General features: G+C 41.7%; 1 protein-coding gene across 13 annotated transcripts in view; it reads left to right on the top strand.

Annotated features, from left to right (window-relative positions):
* Positions 1-4,875: 4,875 nt before the first annotated feature.
* Positions 4,876-18,011, top strand: part of tenm4 (teneurin transmembrane protein 4) — a 158,210-nt gene continuing 145,074 nt past the window's right edge. For all 13 annotated transcript variants that reach the window (XM_034604130.1, XM_034604128.1, XM_034604133.1 and 10 more), the window contains exon 1: positions 4,876-5,461. The gene's annotated coding sequence lies outside the window, so the exon portion shown is untranslated. The remainder of the gene's footprint in view (positions 5,462-18,011) is intronic.

Genomic DNA, 18,011 nt, shown 5'->3' with positions numbered 1-18,011 from the left:
ATGCTTATGTTTTCTAATGATTGCCTTTGTTCATTACCAAAGAAGTAGGAGAATGAAAGGGACCGAAAAAAAAAACAGAAGACAGCGAGTGGGAGTAGAGCATTGCCAAGCATTCCCTAATTAGGAGTTTTATGGGGCATATAATTTGAGGCACAGCACTAAGCTTTGATTCAAAAGCAAACACGCTTTATTTATTTTTTTCTTTGGATATTAAAAGCACACAAGAAGAGTGAAATCTCACAAGTTCACAGCGACTGAAAAATTGATTCACCGAGTAAGATATTCACAACAGGCTGAACTCTGTGTGTTGTATGTGAAAAATACACGCTAATCAAATACTTCAGACAATATTTTGAATGTCACGGATCTGATGTTTGATGATGAATGACAAAGCCGAGCGATGTGGATCTTTTACAGCGACGGTTACATTTCTGCCTCCATTCTTCATCCACATGCAGCGTGTTCTATTATTCAGAGTGATTATGATCGCAGTCAACTGCACACATCCACGTTGCATAACCGTCACTTCCCCTTGAACACTTACTGTATCTGCATCTGGAGTTGTGATGAGGAGAACAGCTCAACATCTGTGATATGAATACATGTGTTGATTTATATCCAGCTCCTTGTTGAGGCTTAATTTACAAAGCACCAGTTTATATATTCTTTGCATGTAACACATACTGTATTTAAATCATCTCGGGTCTTGAGGTTCCACCGCCTCAGGTGTTTTCACCTCGGTTTGCTGATGCTGTAGTTATGACTGCCACCACTTCCTCTCATCCAGAACTAAAGATACTAAAATCTGAATGTTGTTACTGTAGGTATATGATATTTTTTATTGTATGGAACGTTTTATTTACATTAAACCTGCAATTACTGATTTATTTCAAGTGCTGCGTTTGAACATCCAGCAGCAGGAGCCAGATTCATCAGTCATCGTTCGACCTGGTGGCTTTTAGTCCACTCTTCACCTTTTCTTAGCTCTATTTTTGGTATCTACCAACTCGCAGCTAAAATACCACAATATTTATCAGCTGGCTTTGTCTGTCGTCTGGTTGGCAGTGAGCAGGGAGTGTGTGGTGGCTTTTTACAGCTTTCAACGCACAAAGCAGCTGCTTGCTGCAGCCAAAACAAAAACTGTGAGAGTGAACCAAAAACAGTTGGTTGGTCCGCCAAACCGTGACCTGCAGTGGTGTGTGGTGACTTTTAAAGGTAGGAACAGCTCTGTGGAAAGAGAAGGGAGGTCAGCTGTTTACTGCACTAAAGCTTTATTAAATGTTATATTGTAATTTAGTATCTTACAATTGTGAAGTGGACCAGTGCATCCGAGAGCAGTGTTCCTGACGGGGACCAGTATGTGACTGTGGTGGGAAATTTTCATTTATTTCATCCACTGGGTTAAATATAGCAGTGGAGTAAATGAGTGAATCCCATGGAAACTTAAGAGCCTGTTGTCAGAACTATATTTGAACCTTGTATAAAGATAGTGGAGGGGGCAGGTCTGCTGGTCGTAGCATATGAACACTGGGAGAAAGGCCCGGACATCTGAGTACGGGAAACTGGTTTTGGTTTTCAGGAGTTGTAGCATTTATTTACTGCTAAATAGTCTAAATTACACGTGCATTTCACTTCACCCTTAAAGAAGCAGCACTACTTCTAGCAATATGTCTTAAATGTCTCACTGATCCTAGACAGAAATGATGAATCAATATAAATTGTTTGATACATTATGAAGAAAAGCTTATTGAAGTAATTTTCCACGATGCACAAGGTAACACCGCATGTTAAATCACACTGTGTGCAAGACACCTGATCTCGGAACGGTGGAATCTGAGTCAAGGGCAGCGTGTCGAACACACTTGTCTGTAAAGCTAGCTTGTCTGTTTAGCTAAGCTAGCTAAATCCAGTCTGCCACCAGAGATTCCAGGTTTTTATCCTCCATGCACATGTGCAAACACCCACAACATGCCGCTCTCCCCTCCGCTTGACAAGCAGCAGCAGCCTTTGTCAGTGGGACACGAGCACTTCTCCACTTTCTTCACCCTGACGGCACGCTACTGCTTTTAAAACTGCACAAACTGAAGGGAGCTGCAGAGTCAGGTGATGATTCTCTGTGTGCTCATCACTTTTAGAAACTTATTTTCATGGATGGATGATTGAATTGGCACAAATTGCAAATTTTCCACAAACAACAAAAGGTTTTGATGAAACAAGAGCATTTAAGTGAAGTTTGGATGAAACGGGGAAACTTGGTGTTTCATGTACGTCACCTTAAATAACTCCGTTTTAAAAACGTGTATTTCGTGTACCTAGTAAAATATAACATCAGTTCTTTTTGATAGTTGAGTGATCCAAGTTGTAACCTGCACCATATATTCTTCACGCACAGGGCCACATTAAATCAGGGTATAACCAATGGATTACAGGGAACCACCTGCAAACACGAGCCTGAATGTGGCTTCGCAAACACAAAATGGCCCCTTCCCCTCCTGTTGCCCGGGTCAACGGCAAATCTCACATTCCCCCAGCGACAAGACCACAATACCGGGGCCGGTCTTGAGTTTTACATTTGAAAGCATATTTAACTTTTCACTCACCCATTCACAGGCCGTGAGCAGTAAGACTCTGAGTCTGGCCAAGATTAGCTTTTGGCAGACAATGCAGTGAATTAAAGGCCACACATGGCCCCTCTCTTGTTCTCTGGGTGACCAAACACACTTCCAGGGCCAGGAACTCTTGACCAGTCTTTTTAACCCACAAGGAGAAACTAGGAATTGGAGATAAGTGTATGGTAATGGATTTAGGATCAGAAACTCGCCAGACAAAAGTGTAGTCAGATGGAACCGGACAGATGGTCCTTTTCCTCGCTAGCCCACCAAACTGTAGCATCGGAGGTTTCTGCAAAGCTTGAAGAAGAAAACACTTTGGAGCATTGTCTGGTCCTGAAATATTTAGTTGTGCTGTACTCTGGTACGTTTTACTTATTTATCGGGAGGTGGGGAAGACCTTAGATATCAAATGCATGTTTATTTAGACTGGTAAACTAAAAAAAACCTTAAAGTTCAAATTGAAAATAATTTGGCTGTAACAATTAATGTTAAAATGCTCCTGCTCATGAAATATTCATGAAGAATTCACAAACAAGTCAAACATTTACAGCTGATTATATATTTACCTCTAGATATATTACATCTTCAGTTAAATTATTGAAGAAGGGAAATCCTCCCGAACAAGAAATAAATACAAGCACATCGCTGTCAGGTGGGAACTGGTGAACATGTAGGAATGCTTAAAACAGCTTTTTGAGAAACTTACACAATATGTTTTAAAAGTTCAAAAGGGAAATATCATGATTTTAACTTAGTGAATATAATATTAGTTATGACTCACAAATACATGGAGCCAGTGTTGTTTCTCTCAGTGATATTGTTCGGTCTTGACCTAACTCTTTAAAGTGCCTTGAGATAAATTCCAAACTGTATAAATCAAATTTAAGAGTATTGATTTATGTTTTTGAAGTTATATTAGGACTTTGTATGACCTTTGCATGTTGTAATGAGGACTTAGTGTTGTCGTGGAAACTGCCCTGCGATAACTGATATGACTCTGCACTTTTTAAACATGATACAACACTTAGCCCAAATTCTCATTCTGACTCATTATGACATAATAATTACTGATATTACGCAACACAAGGTCAATAACAAGTCGTTTCTCATGCGCTGTTACTCCTTCTAATCACTTGGCTCAACATGTGATCCCCTGAACACATCATTGACAAAAACATCACAAAAACAACTGGATTACACCAAATTTACTAGTACGACAATATATTGTTTTATTGACTGATGATGATTTAATAGTAGGACACAGGTAAACACACCGAGCCCTAATCTTGACTGGTTAGGACTTTACAAAATCAAAAACAGATACAACATTATATTTATATATTGATCGTGTATTAATGAAAGGACACAATTACAATAATCAACAATAAATCCCTGATTTTGATCATGATTAAATCATTTTGTCAGGCAAAACAAAGTCAAAAACAAAGTACAGGTCATAGTCATTTCACATGATGACTTCCAGTAATCACTTAAGTCAAATATGACACAATGTAATCCACATAAAAATAATTAAAATAACATTACAAAAACAACAGCAGATTTACCGTCATTCATGATGGTCCATTAAGCGTCACATTAAAAAAAATGTATGAAAACATTACACAAACAGCGTTAGAGCAGATTTACCAGCTTGACGGTTTATTGTTGTATTGAGTTATTATGGCTTAATGATCGGACACAGTTACAGCATGTAACACGCCTCATTTTAATTGAATTTGACTTATTTGTTAGTAATATTGTGCAAAACATGAAATATGAAGTCAAAGACAGATTTTGTATCGATTATATTGATTGTGGATTCATGCGAAGACACGATTACAGCATGTAACACAAATTTTAATCGATTTTGACTTATTTATTAGGAATATTGTGCAAAACATGAACTGAACAGAACATGAAATATGAAGTCAAAGACAGATTATAGATTATATAGATTATATTGATTGTGGTTTAATGACAGGACACATTTACAATATGCAATACTCCTAATTTGAATTGATTATGAGTTGTTACACAGTAACATTGTGCAAAACATGAAATATGAAGTCAAAGACAGATTATTTATGAATTATAAAGAGTGTGGGTTCATGAGAGGACAAAATGACAGTATGAATATATTCTCGCTGTTTATTTTATAGTGATAAACCTGTGAAATATACCTGATAATATGTGTAAATGTGTTTGCAAACCTCCACTAAAACCACATGTGAAACCCTGTCGGCAGCAGTGTTCAGTGAGCATGGGACTATACCCTGGTACCGAAGGGGGCGACCACGCACAGCCGCACGTCCCCTGCTCCACAAACTCCACTGTAAATCGTGAGGGACGCACCAGCAGCAGCAGGAGGAGCAGGAGGAGCAGGAGGAGCAGCAGCAGCAGCAGCAGCAGCAGCCCGTCATTCAGCTCGCATCGGCCGGCGTGTCACCTCGTCTCCCCGGGTCCGTTCCACTTCTTCCCGGAGGATTTCCACGACGCTCAGTTAGGCGTGTGCGTGTTACTGCGCACCTTTGGACGGCTGCCTCTCTGCTCCATGTGAGCCTCTCCTGACAGAAACAGCACCTCGGAAGAAGAAGAAGAGGAGGAGGAAGAGGAGCAGCAGCAGGAGGAGGAGGAGGAGGATTTTTTTGCTTCTTCCTCCCCGATCGCACCGTGTCGTGCGCGATACTCCGGGTACTATCAAACCCAGGCGGAGGGAGGAAGAGGGAGGACGGAGGCGCAGGAGAAGCATAAGGGATTTTTTTTTTTAGCGGACGAGGAGGAGGCCACGTTAACATTGGTGAATTTCCATCGGGACAGGCCCCTGCTACATTGGATGTTTCTGCAGAATGGTGAGCTTCATTTTTATTTATTTTTATTGCGATTATTCAGTTTTTGCATGAGGGAGGAAGATACAAAAAAAAAAAAAACATCTTGCACGCAGGCATCATCTCGCAGCTGCAGCACGAGGAGCATAAACTCGTGTTACGTTTATTCCTGTGTTTTGCATTTTCTCGGGTTTTTTTGTGTCTTTTATAAAAACCTGCAGCGTGTTGTTCCTCCGGTGGGGATGTGCGCGTCGCTTCGTGCACGGAGGGGGGGGGGGCTCAGCCTACCTGCACCTCGGCTTCCCTGCAGCTTTTTCAGGGGGAAGGTTTGTTGTCTCACGTCTCGCACCGAGGCGGTGAAAAAAGTCACATCGTTGACCGCTGGTCCCCCCCCCCCCCCACCCCCTCCCCAGCACGAGCAGGGACCGTCTGCAGCTTGTCCTCAACGAGGTGGGATAGGTGCATGAATAACGGATGAAGACTCGCTTCCTGAATTTTATAGGTGGGTTAAAGTGCCTCTGCTGCGAGTGCATGCAACAAACCCTGTGTTTTCTCGATGTGTGAGCTGCGAGTTCCCCCCCCCCGTTGTTTTAATTTAAAGGGCTCTGCGAGGAAGTGTAGATTTGTTATGGTTGAGATTTAGTTCATCCCCCCCCCCCCCTTGTTTTCTTTCTATCGCTTTGAAAAAGATAAAAAAGGAGAATCCATATTCAACTTTGTCCTGTAGCCCCTGTGTGTTGTAGTGTGGTTGCAGCACCACAGTGGTTTGTGGGTTTTCTGCTGGTCTTGTTCAAAATGGATCGAGGCTCAGGGTAAAGTGTGCATCTCATAGTTTTTCAATTGTGATGCGAGGAAAAAACAAAAAAAATCCAAGCAAAAAGTCCCATTAAATACTAAAAAATGTCCACATTAAAAAAACAAAAAAATGAATGATTAACTCACTAAAGCTCTATTTTGAGTCACATCAAATTAAATTTTAAAGTCATCACAATGGGATTTGGATTTTTCTTCTCCCTTTTCTGTCCTGTTAAATTTATGAGACAAAGCCTTCAAAAAATAAACTGCGTCATCACATGGCCCCACAATCGAATTAATGAAGTAAATTAAGAAAGCAGTTTGTTTGAATGTTCAGCAGCTCACAAACATTTGAGACCCGGGGAGTAAAAAAAAGCGTGAGTAGGACCCCTGGGAGTCATTGTTGGGGGCCCCTGCACACGGCTTATAGACCAGCTCCACACTCATTGGGGCAAGTTGTAAATCTCCACACACACACACACACACACACACACACACACACACACACACACACACACACACACACACTCTCTTCTGAGGATTGACATAGTGGAAGTACATTTTTAGCTGAAGCTTAATCACGCTAATTCAAATTATTAGTGGAGAATTTATCCGGTAATTAACTAAAGTCTGCTAAGAGTCAGAGTGAGGTCGAGGAGAACATGACACCTTTTAAAGCCAAATCTCATAAAAGTCTCTCAAAAAGTCAACTTTTTCCTCTTAATTAACTGGGAGTTAATTTGCAAGAATTGCTCTGGTACTCGAGATTAGGTTTTGACACAAAATAAACACAGTGATTATGAATTAAAGAGAAGCAAGATTTATTTTTGAGTGTGTTCTAGTAGTGAGGCTGTTCCCAGGACGTGCTGCAGACATCCAGACAATCAAGAAACAACTGTGTGGGTGTGTGTGCATGTGTTTGAGGTGTGTGTGTGTGTGTGTGTGTGGGGGGGGGGAGTTTGCACCATTGGCCGTGGTAGGATCCGTGACCCCAGATATTAGAGGTTAAATCCAGGGGAATCCAGGGCCCCTCTGTCCTCTCATGGCAAGTGTTTGGCTGAGGCATCAAATGAGAAGTCTGGAGTTGTTAGGTCCCGTTGAGGTTAACCTTTGTAGAACAAGGCTGTGTTCTCCCGGCTCCTCTTTGTCGTGCTGATGAGCTCAGAGAAGCAGCCTCGGCACAAGTTCTCTGCATGATAAGGGGGGGTAAGCAACCCCCCCTCCCTGGTCACAAAATGAAAAATCTGTTGCTCGTCTTCTCGCCCTTTGTCGTCGCCGTTTCATTGTGAGCCTGAAACAGCTATTCTCCGAAGGGGAGAGGAAGAAGGATGACATGTAAGTTGCAGTTGGACCTCGTTACGTTCCATAAGCGATTGTTGTGTTTGAACTAACGTCGGCAGTGTACGGGGGCAGAACGATGACAGAGAGGAAACAATGAAATGCCTCCGTCCCCCTGGAGTTGTCCACGGGGAGATCGTGTATTTCAAGTAATAATTGTTGTGAGAGACTGCACGGTCATCTAGGGGGGGGGGGGGGGGGGGGGGGGGGGGGGGGGCACTGCATATGAGGGAAATGGATACTGTGGATGCTGGAGAGTATTTTCTTCACAACTATAGAAACGACGCCACGATCATTGAAAAGAAAAATGATTTGTTCAGCAGAAAACCTTGAAATCCAGTTGATGGCTGTGTCAGGTTAATATTGACACATGAATTATGCATCTCAGTTTTTCCTGTTAATCTGTGATCCATACCTATACCTCGCTTTTTCTTTTTTCCCAATGCAGCCGCACTGAGTGCAGCGAAAAAGGTGGATTTTCTAGCCCCGAGCATTATGTTTAGTTGAAGCTGCAGTCTGTCATCTTGTGATTTATCACACACAGAACTAATGGGTAGCTGTCACAATTACACCACTTTATTGGACATGAAAGCTGGGCACCACATTCCTTCTCCCTCTCCCTCCCTTTGTCTCTCTCTCTCACTCACTCACTCTCTCACTCACTCTCTCACTCACACTCGCAGCCCCCTCATTTTTTTTTTTTTCTAATGTTGACAGGACAGCTCCAGACTTTGTGTGATGAGTCGAGGACACTGCAGAATTCAGAAGCATGCGGTGTTACCAAGTGACCAACGGACAGTGGCAGAGCAGCTATTCTTCGTAGCTCAGTTTTATGCGTATGGCTGCCGTAGATAGAAATATGTACACGAACCTCAGATTTACATCTACAACCTACTTTTGTATTTTCATTTCAATGGCAAATTCATAAAATATATATAATCTCGAGGTGTTTAAAATTCAATTAAGGTGAAAGACCCTGAAATGTTTTTTTTTAAAGAGAAACAGTTTCCACAATGAGCAGGAAGCAGTGGAGAGGAATGTCTTATAAATTAGAAATACCAAAGGCTCATATTTGCTGCCTGTATGAAAAGAGACACATCCGTTTCAGACCGTGTTGCTGAAACTGCGTCCGTGCGTCCTTTAAGTTGAAATGGGGACAAGCAATGCGTCCACTAGAAGGCAGCACAGTTGAGGGACAGTAAACATGGGGACGTTGGGGGAGGTTGTGTTAATGTACCTCTTAAGAATCATGTTGTAAATGGGCTTTTAAATACATTGCAACATGTGGACTGTGAATTATTTGTAGTTGTGTCTCTTAAGTTATTGGCTACAGTCAGTTTAGCGACGTCTGCCTCGACCGGTTGGGTTGAGAGAAGAGACATGAGGGTGAGAAGGGTGAGAAGGGTGAGCGGGGGGGGGGGGAATTAGTGCTTTACGTGCTGGATCGTTCTAATTGGACAAGCAGTGAATGTTACAGCAGTTTACCTTTCACACAGCAGGAGGTTTTCTGCACAGACGCGTTCACAACAGCAACAAATCCTCCGCGTTACTCGGGCGAGATGGTGGCGCAGCAGACAGAGACAGGAAGTGACGTTTTAACTCGGCTGCAGAGATCAGCGCCAACTCTCTTGATATCTTCGACGTGTGTGTCGCCGCTTCTTTTTCACAGGGAGATATTTGTTTTCTTTTAGTTTTTTTAATTTGTGCGTTTGTCGCACGTTAGAAGCTCCCTTCCACTTCTCCTGAATTTCTACGGACTTTATACTTGGCGGCCAGGTGGAGAAAGTCTGCAGAAACTGTGGAGCCTCTCACTCGGACATTTGCGTTCACGCATGCGGAGAAAATACGGAGTAACTTCAGAGTTAAGTGCCACGTCTGGAAACAGCTTGTTTTTGCTGCCAGTGTTGACCCGACCTGGGTTTGAGAGTAGAATGACATTTGTGTGTGTTACTGCTTTCAGAAAGCTTCCTTGGTTTCTTGTGATGGTGAATCAAAAAAAGTCAAAGTGACAAGCATCTTGAAAACCTTTTTAAAAAATCTATGGACGTACCGCAGCGAGGTCCCCAGTCAATTTCGCCTTGATGTTTTTAGCTCCAAACAAAACACAAAGCAGGAACTTGACTTTGCTGTATTAACGCTATAACAGCGCTGGGCTGACTTCTATGCATTTGGGCCCATATCAGAAAGTAAACAAAGCCAAATTCTCTGGGAGAAGGAAGTGATTCATTTGTTTTTTGTAGAAGATTCACTTACAGATATGAAAGGGAACGAAAACAACATTTGATCTCCGGTTGAGGTTCTGAGATCTGAAACAAACCTGATTAACAGCCGTAATCATAATGTTATGTATCCGCCCATTCTCTGTATCCCTGCGTGTTTTTTAGCTGTTTTCCCTAAAACTATCCAATCCACTTTTCAAAGAAGTGGAATCTTACACCTGTTTGGTGCTCGGCACGTCAGAATCACTCGAACAAAGTACTTGAGAAACGAGGTGGGGGTTGAAATTATGCACTTGAGCCCCCAGACGCAGGCTAGTGTTTCTCCTCCAGGGAGCAGGGCAACAGACTCCCCTTTGTGTCCCACATTTCAGAGTACACATGTAGCAATTTTTAGGATGACTCTCATTTCTACGGGAGCTAACGACAATCCCGCAGGTGTGGTGCTCATTATCCTTACATCGTCCACTTTGATATGTCCTTGTCCGCCCCGGTGCTGCAGCATAGGCTCTGGTTTTTCTTAAAAGTTTTCCTATATTCCAGAAAGATTTAGAACGTTTCACCGAGCAGGAAAACCGTCTTCCTCGGAGTAGACTGGGGCCAAGTTGAGTTGAGAGCCCATCTACGGTGAAGGCCATTGTTCAGAATCCCACTTCATGCATTAATCCTGCATCTCTTACATTAATAATGCAAACCGTCCTACGTGTATGTTACAGAGGACCCAGTTTTTTTTTTTTTCAAAGTAAAACTGCTCCCGACCTGCAAGACCCTTTCTTTTATTTCATCTAAGGAAATTAAGAATGATTTTTTTTTTGTCTCCAAACACTTGATTTCATTTATTAAAGAGGAAGAAACAAACAATCAGAGGTTGTTAAAGAAATATATCGTTGTCATTAGCTGCAACTCTGCCTCTGGCTGTCTGTTCCCTGCTTCTGCAGGCGACACACTCAGATCAGAAATTCACGACACAACACTTACTCAGGGAATGCACGTAATTATGACAGTTGGGTGTGTAAAATAATAATCATAAAAAGATATTCCCTCAGGTGTATGAATAAAAAATCCCATTTTCTGCATTTCAATGGGGAGAAAGCCTTTTAGGTGGATGTGTCAGCATGTGAGGTCTCGCTGGCAAACACGAGATAACTAGCCGAGCTCCAAAGAAAGCAAATTAGTTGGAACACATGGGGCTGACTTTCCGATGTGAGCGGAGAGAGGGGCAGTTGTTAAAATGAAAAGTGAACAGTGGTTAAAGAAGCTGTAGATGCACTTTGTAAGGTAGATGCTCTCACAGCCTTAGAATTCCCCTAGAATCCCCCACGGCGTTAAAACAGAAAAAAGAAAACTTCATTTAGGAAATTCCTAAAGCTGGCACTTTCAGTACAGGGCTGCAAAATAAAAGCACAGTGAGTTACCTGGTGTGCAGCATGAAAGACATATTTCCTTTTAGCATCTAATACAAGGTTGTGTCTCTCATCATTGATTATTTTTCTTAGATTAAAGGAGGTTAACATGTGCAGGGAGCGTGAGGAGGCCTTCGACCGACGGCAGCTCCTTCCTACTTTTAAACATGGTTCTGGACTAGAAATGGGATAAGCAGCCATCTCGAGAGGGTCATTAGAACTGATGGTTGCCTTGCATGGTTGTAATAATATGAGGCCACTTTATAGGACCAGGTGCACTTAGTGGTGCAAATGCTGTCTCTTGGCATATCCACGTATTCTCAGATGCTCTCAGACGAGCATGTTCAGGAGTGAACAACAGGAACCGATCAGACGCTTTCCACGGAGGAAGGAAGGAAGGTTGAAAAGTGCAAGAAGCTCCGTGTTGCCTGTTTTGCTGAAGCCCACAAGTGAACTCATAGATCCGTACGTTGCTCTTTAAATATAAAGGCTACAGGTGAGGGGCACTGAGGGTGGAAGGCTGTTCCCAATTTAATACATTGGAAGCAGGGAACCTGAGATGTATGTGGGGACGTGAGACCCTCAGAAAGAGGAAACGTAAATGGGGGAAGTACCTGGTCCAGGAGCGCCACCTGGTTAATGGAAGGTTGAAGGCCTACTCTACGATGAGCGTTTGAAACTTTGACAATCTGCTCCTAATAGCTACAATTTTTCTTCAGATAGTTTTTGCCGCTTTTCTGCAGAGACGTGGAATGTTGACAGTGAAAGTGAGCTAACGTTAGCCTAACAGAAACCATGACCTGCATGCTACCACTTAACTGCAGCTTAAATTAATGAAAACAACTTACGCCGAAATTTGAAGTGCTGCACTAAATTGCCTCCAGGCCTCCTGTTTTTTCTGTTCAGTCACAAAACTCCAGCGCTGGATTCTCCTGCAGGATCGTCGGGTCCAATGCAGACTCGCCTCTTGGTTCATCAGACTGGACAATGAGGGGGGGGGAACCCTTAAAAGGATGGGTGTGTTTTTCTGCTCTGAGTTGAACTCGAGGCATTCGGTGCTCCTGCAATAAAGGTTTATTCCCAAAGAAAACTGCTGGAGGCCTCATTGCAAAAACTGAATCCTGTGTGATTAGGTCCTGAAGAATGACAGGCTTGAAAGAAATGAAATGATGAGTGTTGTGGGAATCTAACAAAGCTGACTGTAGCAATGTTTGTTGGTGTGTTGCACAAACACCAACACAGATACATCTTTTCTTGTTTCTCTAGACCTCTTGAGGGGAATTCTGCTTTTCAGTTGCTACTGAGTCATCATCAGAGTCTGGATCCTCTTGTTATGTCGGTGGATTTACTCTAGAAATCCTCCTGTTGTAACAATGCTAGCTTGTGGTTTTGATGTTATGCTCTCTCTCCCTCCTACATTACACAGAGCACATAGTTTCGTCCCACTCATGTTTACGTAACGTTGTTTCTGCGCATCCCCTTCAAAAGTGTCCCAGGAAGATACTGAGAATGTCGATAAGGGGAAACTAGATTATAATCCTGCGAGTGCGGCTAATGAAAACTCTTTCTGGTGTCTGCAGGTTTTGCTAAAAATCTCTCACCTGAAGCCTGAAATCCCAAACAACAAAAAAATGCTTTAAAAAATAAATAAATGTGCCATCAAACCGTTTTTCAGTAATAGAGCAGATTTGGCTTTGCTGACCCAACAGATCTCGGTGCTTGATTGCCCATCGCGCACTAAAAACTGTCCACTGATGGAGCGAAATTGAGGCTGACCATTTCAAACTGCTGCAAACTACTGTTCACAGACTCACTCCGTCCAACTGTCGGGTCAATGTGTTTTACACCACCAGAGTTAAATGCACTGCAGAAAATTGCCACACTCAAGTTGTTGTTGATGTGTGTGTGTGTGTGTGTGTGTGTGTGTGTGTGTGTGTGTGTGTGTGTGTGTGTACTGTGGCCTGCTTCACTTATGGACAGCAGATTTCTAAAAAGGCCAGTAAATCAATGATGGAACTTCAACTTCGTGTTGAACAATCAGACGTCCAGACTGTTTGAAGGTCACATTACGAGGGGGCGACAGGAATCACAGTCCGTGCAGCGATCACACTAACAATGTGGTATCTTATATTTTCTGCTTCTTCGAACCCACACACCACCCCCCCCCACCCCCACCAACAGCACAGCCTCCCTGGTGGCATTTCATCATGGCCAGGATAATCTTATGCAAGATTGTGAAACAGCAGTTAATTTGCAGGTAATTAAACCCCAGTGGTTTACAGTTGGAAAAGCAAGCGTCTACTGTACGGCCGTGGTCAATATAGCAGTGTAATGTTTTGAATGATGACATTGCTTCGGCGCTATCGGACCTTATTTATGTCTCACGCAGCGTGGGGGACTTTTATAGGGGAGTGTTGGCAGCTTATGAAACTGCTGATTTGATACAGAGCTGTGCCTTTGTTTACTGCACATCCTGGTAGCTCACGACATGAATATTAGATCTTATCTCATAATCTTTGAGGGAGTTGTTGCTGATGTAGGAAAATCAGAGACTGGTTGGAGGTTTGGTGGCTTGCAGTAAAAAAAAAAAGAAAAAGGAATTTGATGTTTTGTATTCAAAATACTTTGACAGGTCTCGGAAATACCATGATGTTTAAAGCCTGAGTGTGTAATAAAAACAGTATATATACAGTATATGTATTTAAAATAATTTTGGCAATGATTCCTAAGGTGTTGAAATGTAAGTGAGTCTTGATATTTTACGGTTTAATTGTAAACTTTGTTATAAATAATGATAAATAAGAAGAAATACAGCCAAATATAAAGAGCTTCAGTTAAGAGTTTGAAGATTTTTTTTCAAGTAGAACAAAGATGAATTCACATCTTTTCTGCAGCTTTTATTCTGTGAAACAAATGTTAACCTAAATGCAAATGCTCATATCGGCCAATTTTTTAAATAGACTCTTATAGATTTCTTGCTTTTCTCATTAGTTTGATGCAACAAAAAAAGCACATAAATGTTTGTAATAATCATCACGTTATATATTGACTATTTAAAACTGGGCCAGACGTTTCTGTTGATGTACATTGTTTTACACATTACTTTTTAAACCTGTTTGAACTGGACAACGAGTTTGTTCAGCAGGACAAAGGAGGCATCATGAAATTCATCCTCTGCCATTCATTCAGGCCTGACTGGGGGGGGGCTTCTAGAATCTGACCCTGCACTATTACAGGTTTAACTTCACAGCGCTGCGCTCCTGTCAGAACCCGAGCTAATTTGCTGCTGTGAGTTTGTCATCGCCGTGACAGAGGCGTTTTTTTAAAGGATACAAATTAGGACGACATTAAAGGGACGATGCTCGAAGACATTAAAACATTCAGAGCAGAGTTGTGTTTTATTAAGGTTGGAATCAGCTCCCTGTCGGCATCTGTCTCACAAAATTGCACTGAAGAAATTTCACAGGCTTCTGAATTTGCAGAGTTTTGCCTCCTTTCCAAGTCAGACATCCACAGATATTGTTTTCAGTGTGATTAGAATTTTAATGGTAATTCAGTGGACGTCTCTAAGATGAAATACCAGCTACTCTCCCAAAGTATAAGGATTTGACTTGAGAACAACATTTTAAGAGTTTAAGAGCTTAGACAAAAAACTAGTTAAAAAAAAATTTAAAAAAATCTCCCGAACTTTTAAAGCCAACGAGGCAAACAAGTTGAATTGACAACCAAAGTATTCTTTGTGGACCCACTCCACTAACCACGACATTATTGGATGAGTATAGTCTGCCCGTAGCCATCAGGACGCTTCTGGAAGCATTTAGTTTGCCGAAAGAGTGATGAAATAATTTTGCGGTCGGTAGTCTCTGTCTCACTAATCCACGGCAATCAGATCCTGTCACAGGAAGGAACATTTTCCCCTCTTTGATTACGTCCATGTGCATGTCACTTCGCGTCAGGGGCCAGATTTATAACTGTTTATGTTCGAAAAAGGGGGGGGACGAGTGACACGAGAAGTTTCAGTCTGTGCAGTAGAAAACTAGTGCTGCAAACTGTTTTTTTGACGTGACATCATCATTATGCCTGTTTTTCCTCATCCAGCAACAAGACGTTTCAGTCCCAGCTCTGTTAAAATGTCCTTTTCAAGTCTGTGTGTGAATGACATCAGGTTCCGTGCAAGTCGTTAAATCGAGTGGGGGGGGTAAAGGTTTCTCCCTTGTTCATGCAGAATAAGCCGGCACATTGTTTAAAAACCTGCTGCTGCTGCACACCTGCACACGGAGGGTTTCAGGGGGAAGAGCGGTGCTGAAAAGCAGTTGTCAATATATTTTGCGAGTGTTTGGCAGCAAAGCGGAGTGATAGCTCTCAAGGGGGCTGGCCTTAAGCTGTTATTCTATAAATATTAATAAAGCCCACTAGCCTGCCTGGGAAGAAGCTAACAGTTTGCTCGTGTCACAAACTGGGCTTCGCCGTGACAAGTTGTGAAAAGAATGATGAGATGACAAAGAGGCGGTAAGGTGACATTTAGTGACAGGCCTCATTTTTCAAATATGAAATGCCGTCACTGAAAATGGAAGCTGAGGCTGCTGACCTCTTCCTTACAAAACTCTGACACGATAAACAATACCCCTGCTGGGTTTTATTTATTTAGTTTAACATCGCCACATAATGAAATACTTTCATATTAACACTGGGTAGAAAGTACGTAGATCAAATTCGTATATATTTTGACACGTATCTTAAGAAATAATACACTTGAAATTGTTATGTACTTTATATATATATTTGTTTTGCTTTCCTGGCAGCAGGGTTGAGGATACTTTCAAATGTTATCTTGAATTTGAACACAGTGATTCACGTGTTTGTCACCAAACGTCCAAAATAATAGTAGTTGTTTAATAATTTAATTATCTTGCCTGAGATTGATCTTGATTAATATTTGAATATTTAAATGTCTGTGTATCATACATTTGTATTGTATGTAACTACCAGTGAATGTACTTTGCGAGTGATCGGTCAGCCTTTAAAAGTATTTATATATTTGTTATCCAAGCATTTGACCTTGTTTTACCACGTTGGGATTGAAACGTTGGATCAATATGAACCAGCAACGAGAATCAGGATCAATCAAATTCAACCCAAACGCTTCCAGGCAGCAGCACAGAGCTTTGTTGGTATTTATTTTACAAACTATATTACATGCAGATATTGTTTACTCTGAACAACAAATTCAAATACACACAACTATTTAAGAATTGTATATAACCGCATATACAATTTGGATATTGTTATATTGATGGAAGAATTTCCGCCTGTTGAGATGTAGTCTATCTTTTGGATTTGGAGGTTGTCATTATCTCCCTGTGTATTAGTACATGCATTTAACATTTTCTTCAAATTGCGTGACAGTATTACACCAACGGTTGTTTGGTGCCAATACATTTCTAGCGAAGTCGACCATTAAAGTATTCAAGTGGTGATGCTGTTGTTCCAGAAGAACACAACCTCCAGTTTGTTTACTGTGGTCTGGCTGCGAGTTGTGTGGGTTTAAAATCTATGGGATTATCCTTGGCAGAGGATTAAATTAATTTGTCGTCTCTTATTGTTTGTTGCTTCTGGGTAGTAGTACGTCAACACTGGCTTTGTTTCTGGAATGTGCAGTAATCATGTGTTTGAGCCAAAGAAAAGTAGTGAAAGTAAATCAACTGAATACATTACGGTTTGGAATTAACGTTTTAATAATTAATAGGCATTTTTTTCGATTCTCCAATATACAATTATCAGCTCGTTAGGCCTCAGCAAGATACATTCTCAACATCCTCCAATCTAAAGTCCATCTGTATGAACCAAAACAGTTAGTTTCCCCAGAAGAAGAGATTTACCATCGCTAATGAAAACCTAAAGCCAATGAAATGCAATAATCTCTCTCAGTTCACACGCATCTATACATTCTTTCTACATTTCTTTCCCATCTTATTTAAATATTTATGCACCAAAGGCAAATTGTCTTTAATGGTGTATGACGGCCTGGTTAGTTCTTCCCCCCCAGCGTCACCACTATACATTGTATGTGGACACATGATTTTCTCTTATCCAAAGAATAAACACTATCTACAGACATGTTTACAGCCGGGCAGCCGTTGAGCAGGAGCCTCTTTCTCTCTCTCTTGCTTTTCTGTTTCTGAAGTATTTTGTATTAATGGCATTTCACACCAGCGAGGAGATAAGTCCTGTGTGGTAAGGTGTAAAATTGAGCAGCTTTGATGTGAAGCGTTTTTATTTGAGATTCAAGATGAGGTTGACGGTGTTAATTAGTTGACAAAAATCCTTTTTGGGTTCTTGGATTTCCTGTAATCCCTGTGGCCTGAGATTAGATTGCTACATTTTTAGTTGAAAGGCAAAAGATAAGATAACAACATGTAAAGCAGTGCACCTCTATGCATTTTTATATTAATATTTGAATCACAGACGGCATGTTTAGGTTCCATTATTGTGCTCCATTAATTTCCAGAAGCTTCCGTGCTAATGTGGTTTGCATGTAGTCGAAAATTGCTTATATTGCTCTCTGTAGGTGACTCATTTCTGCATCATCTGCCAGAGCTGTCCCAGTGAGTGATACAACTTGACCACAGCATGTATTTGCGATCCGTCTGCGGATGGATGTGAAGAGCCCCGGTGAATCGTGACAGCTAAATACACAGCGGGTCGAGCGGGGATATTAAAGGGCTCAGGGAATATTTATGTTGACAAGTTGTCGGTAAAAGCCAACGTTCTATTCGGGATTACACACAGCGCGTAACCACACCAAAAATACAGGAATAATTC

Source organism: Hippoglossus hippoglossus, chromosome 13 (assembly GCF_009819705.1).
Source record: "Hippoglossus hippoglossus isolate fHipHip1 chromosome 13, fHipHip1.pri, whole genome shotgun sequence".
Lineage (NCBI taxonomy): Eukaryota > Metazoa > Chordata > Actinopteri > Pleuronectiformes > Pleuronectidae > Hippoglossus > Hippoglossus hippoglossus.
This window is presented reverse-complemented; position numbering and strand designations above follow the sequence as displayed.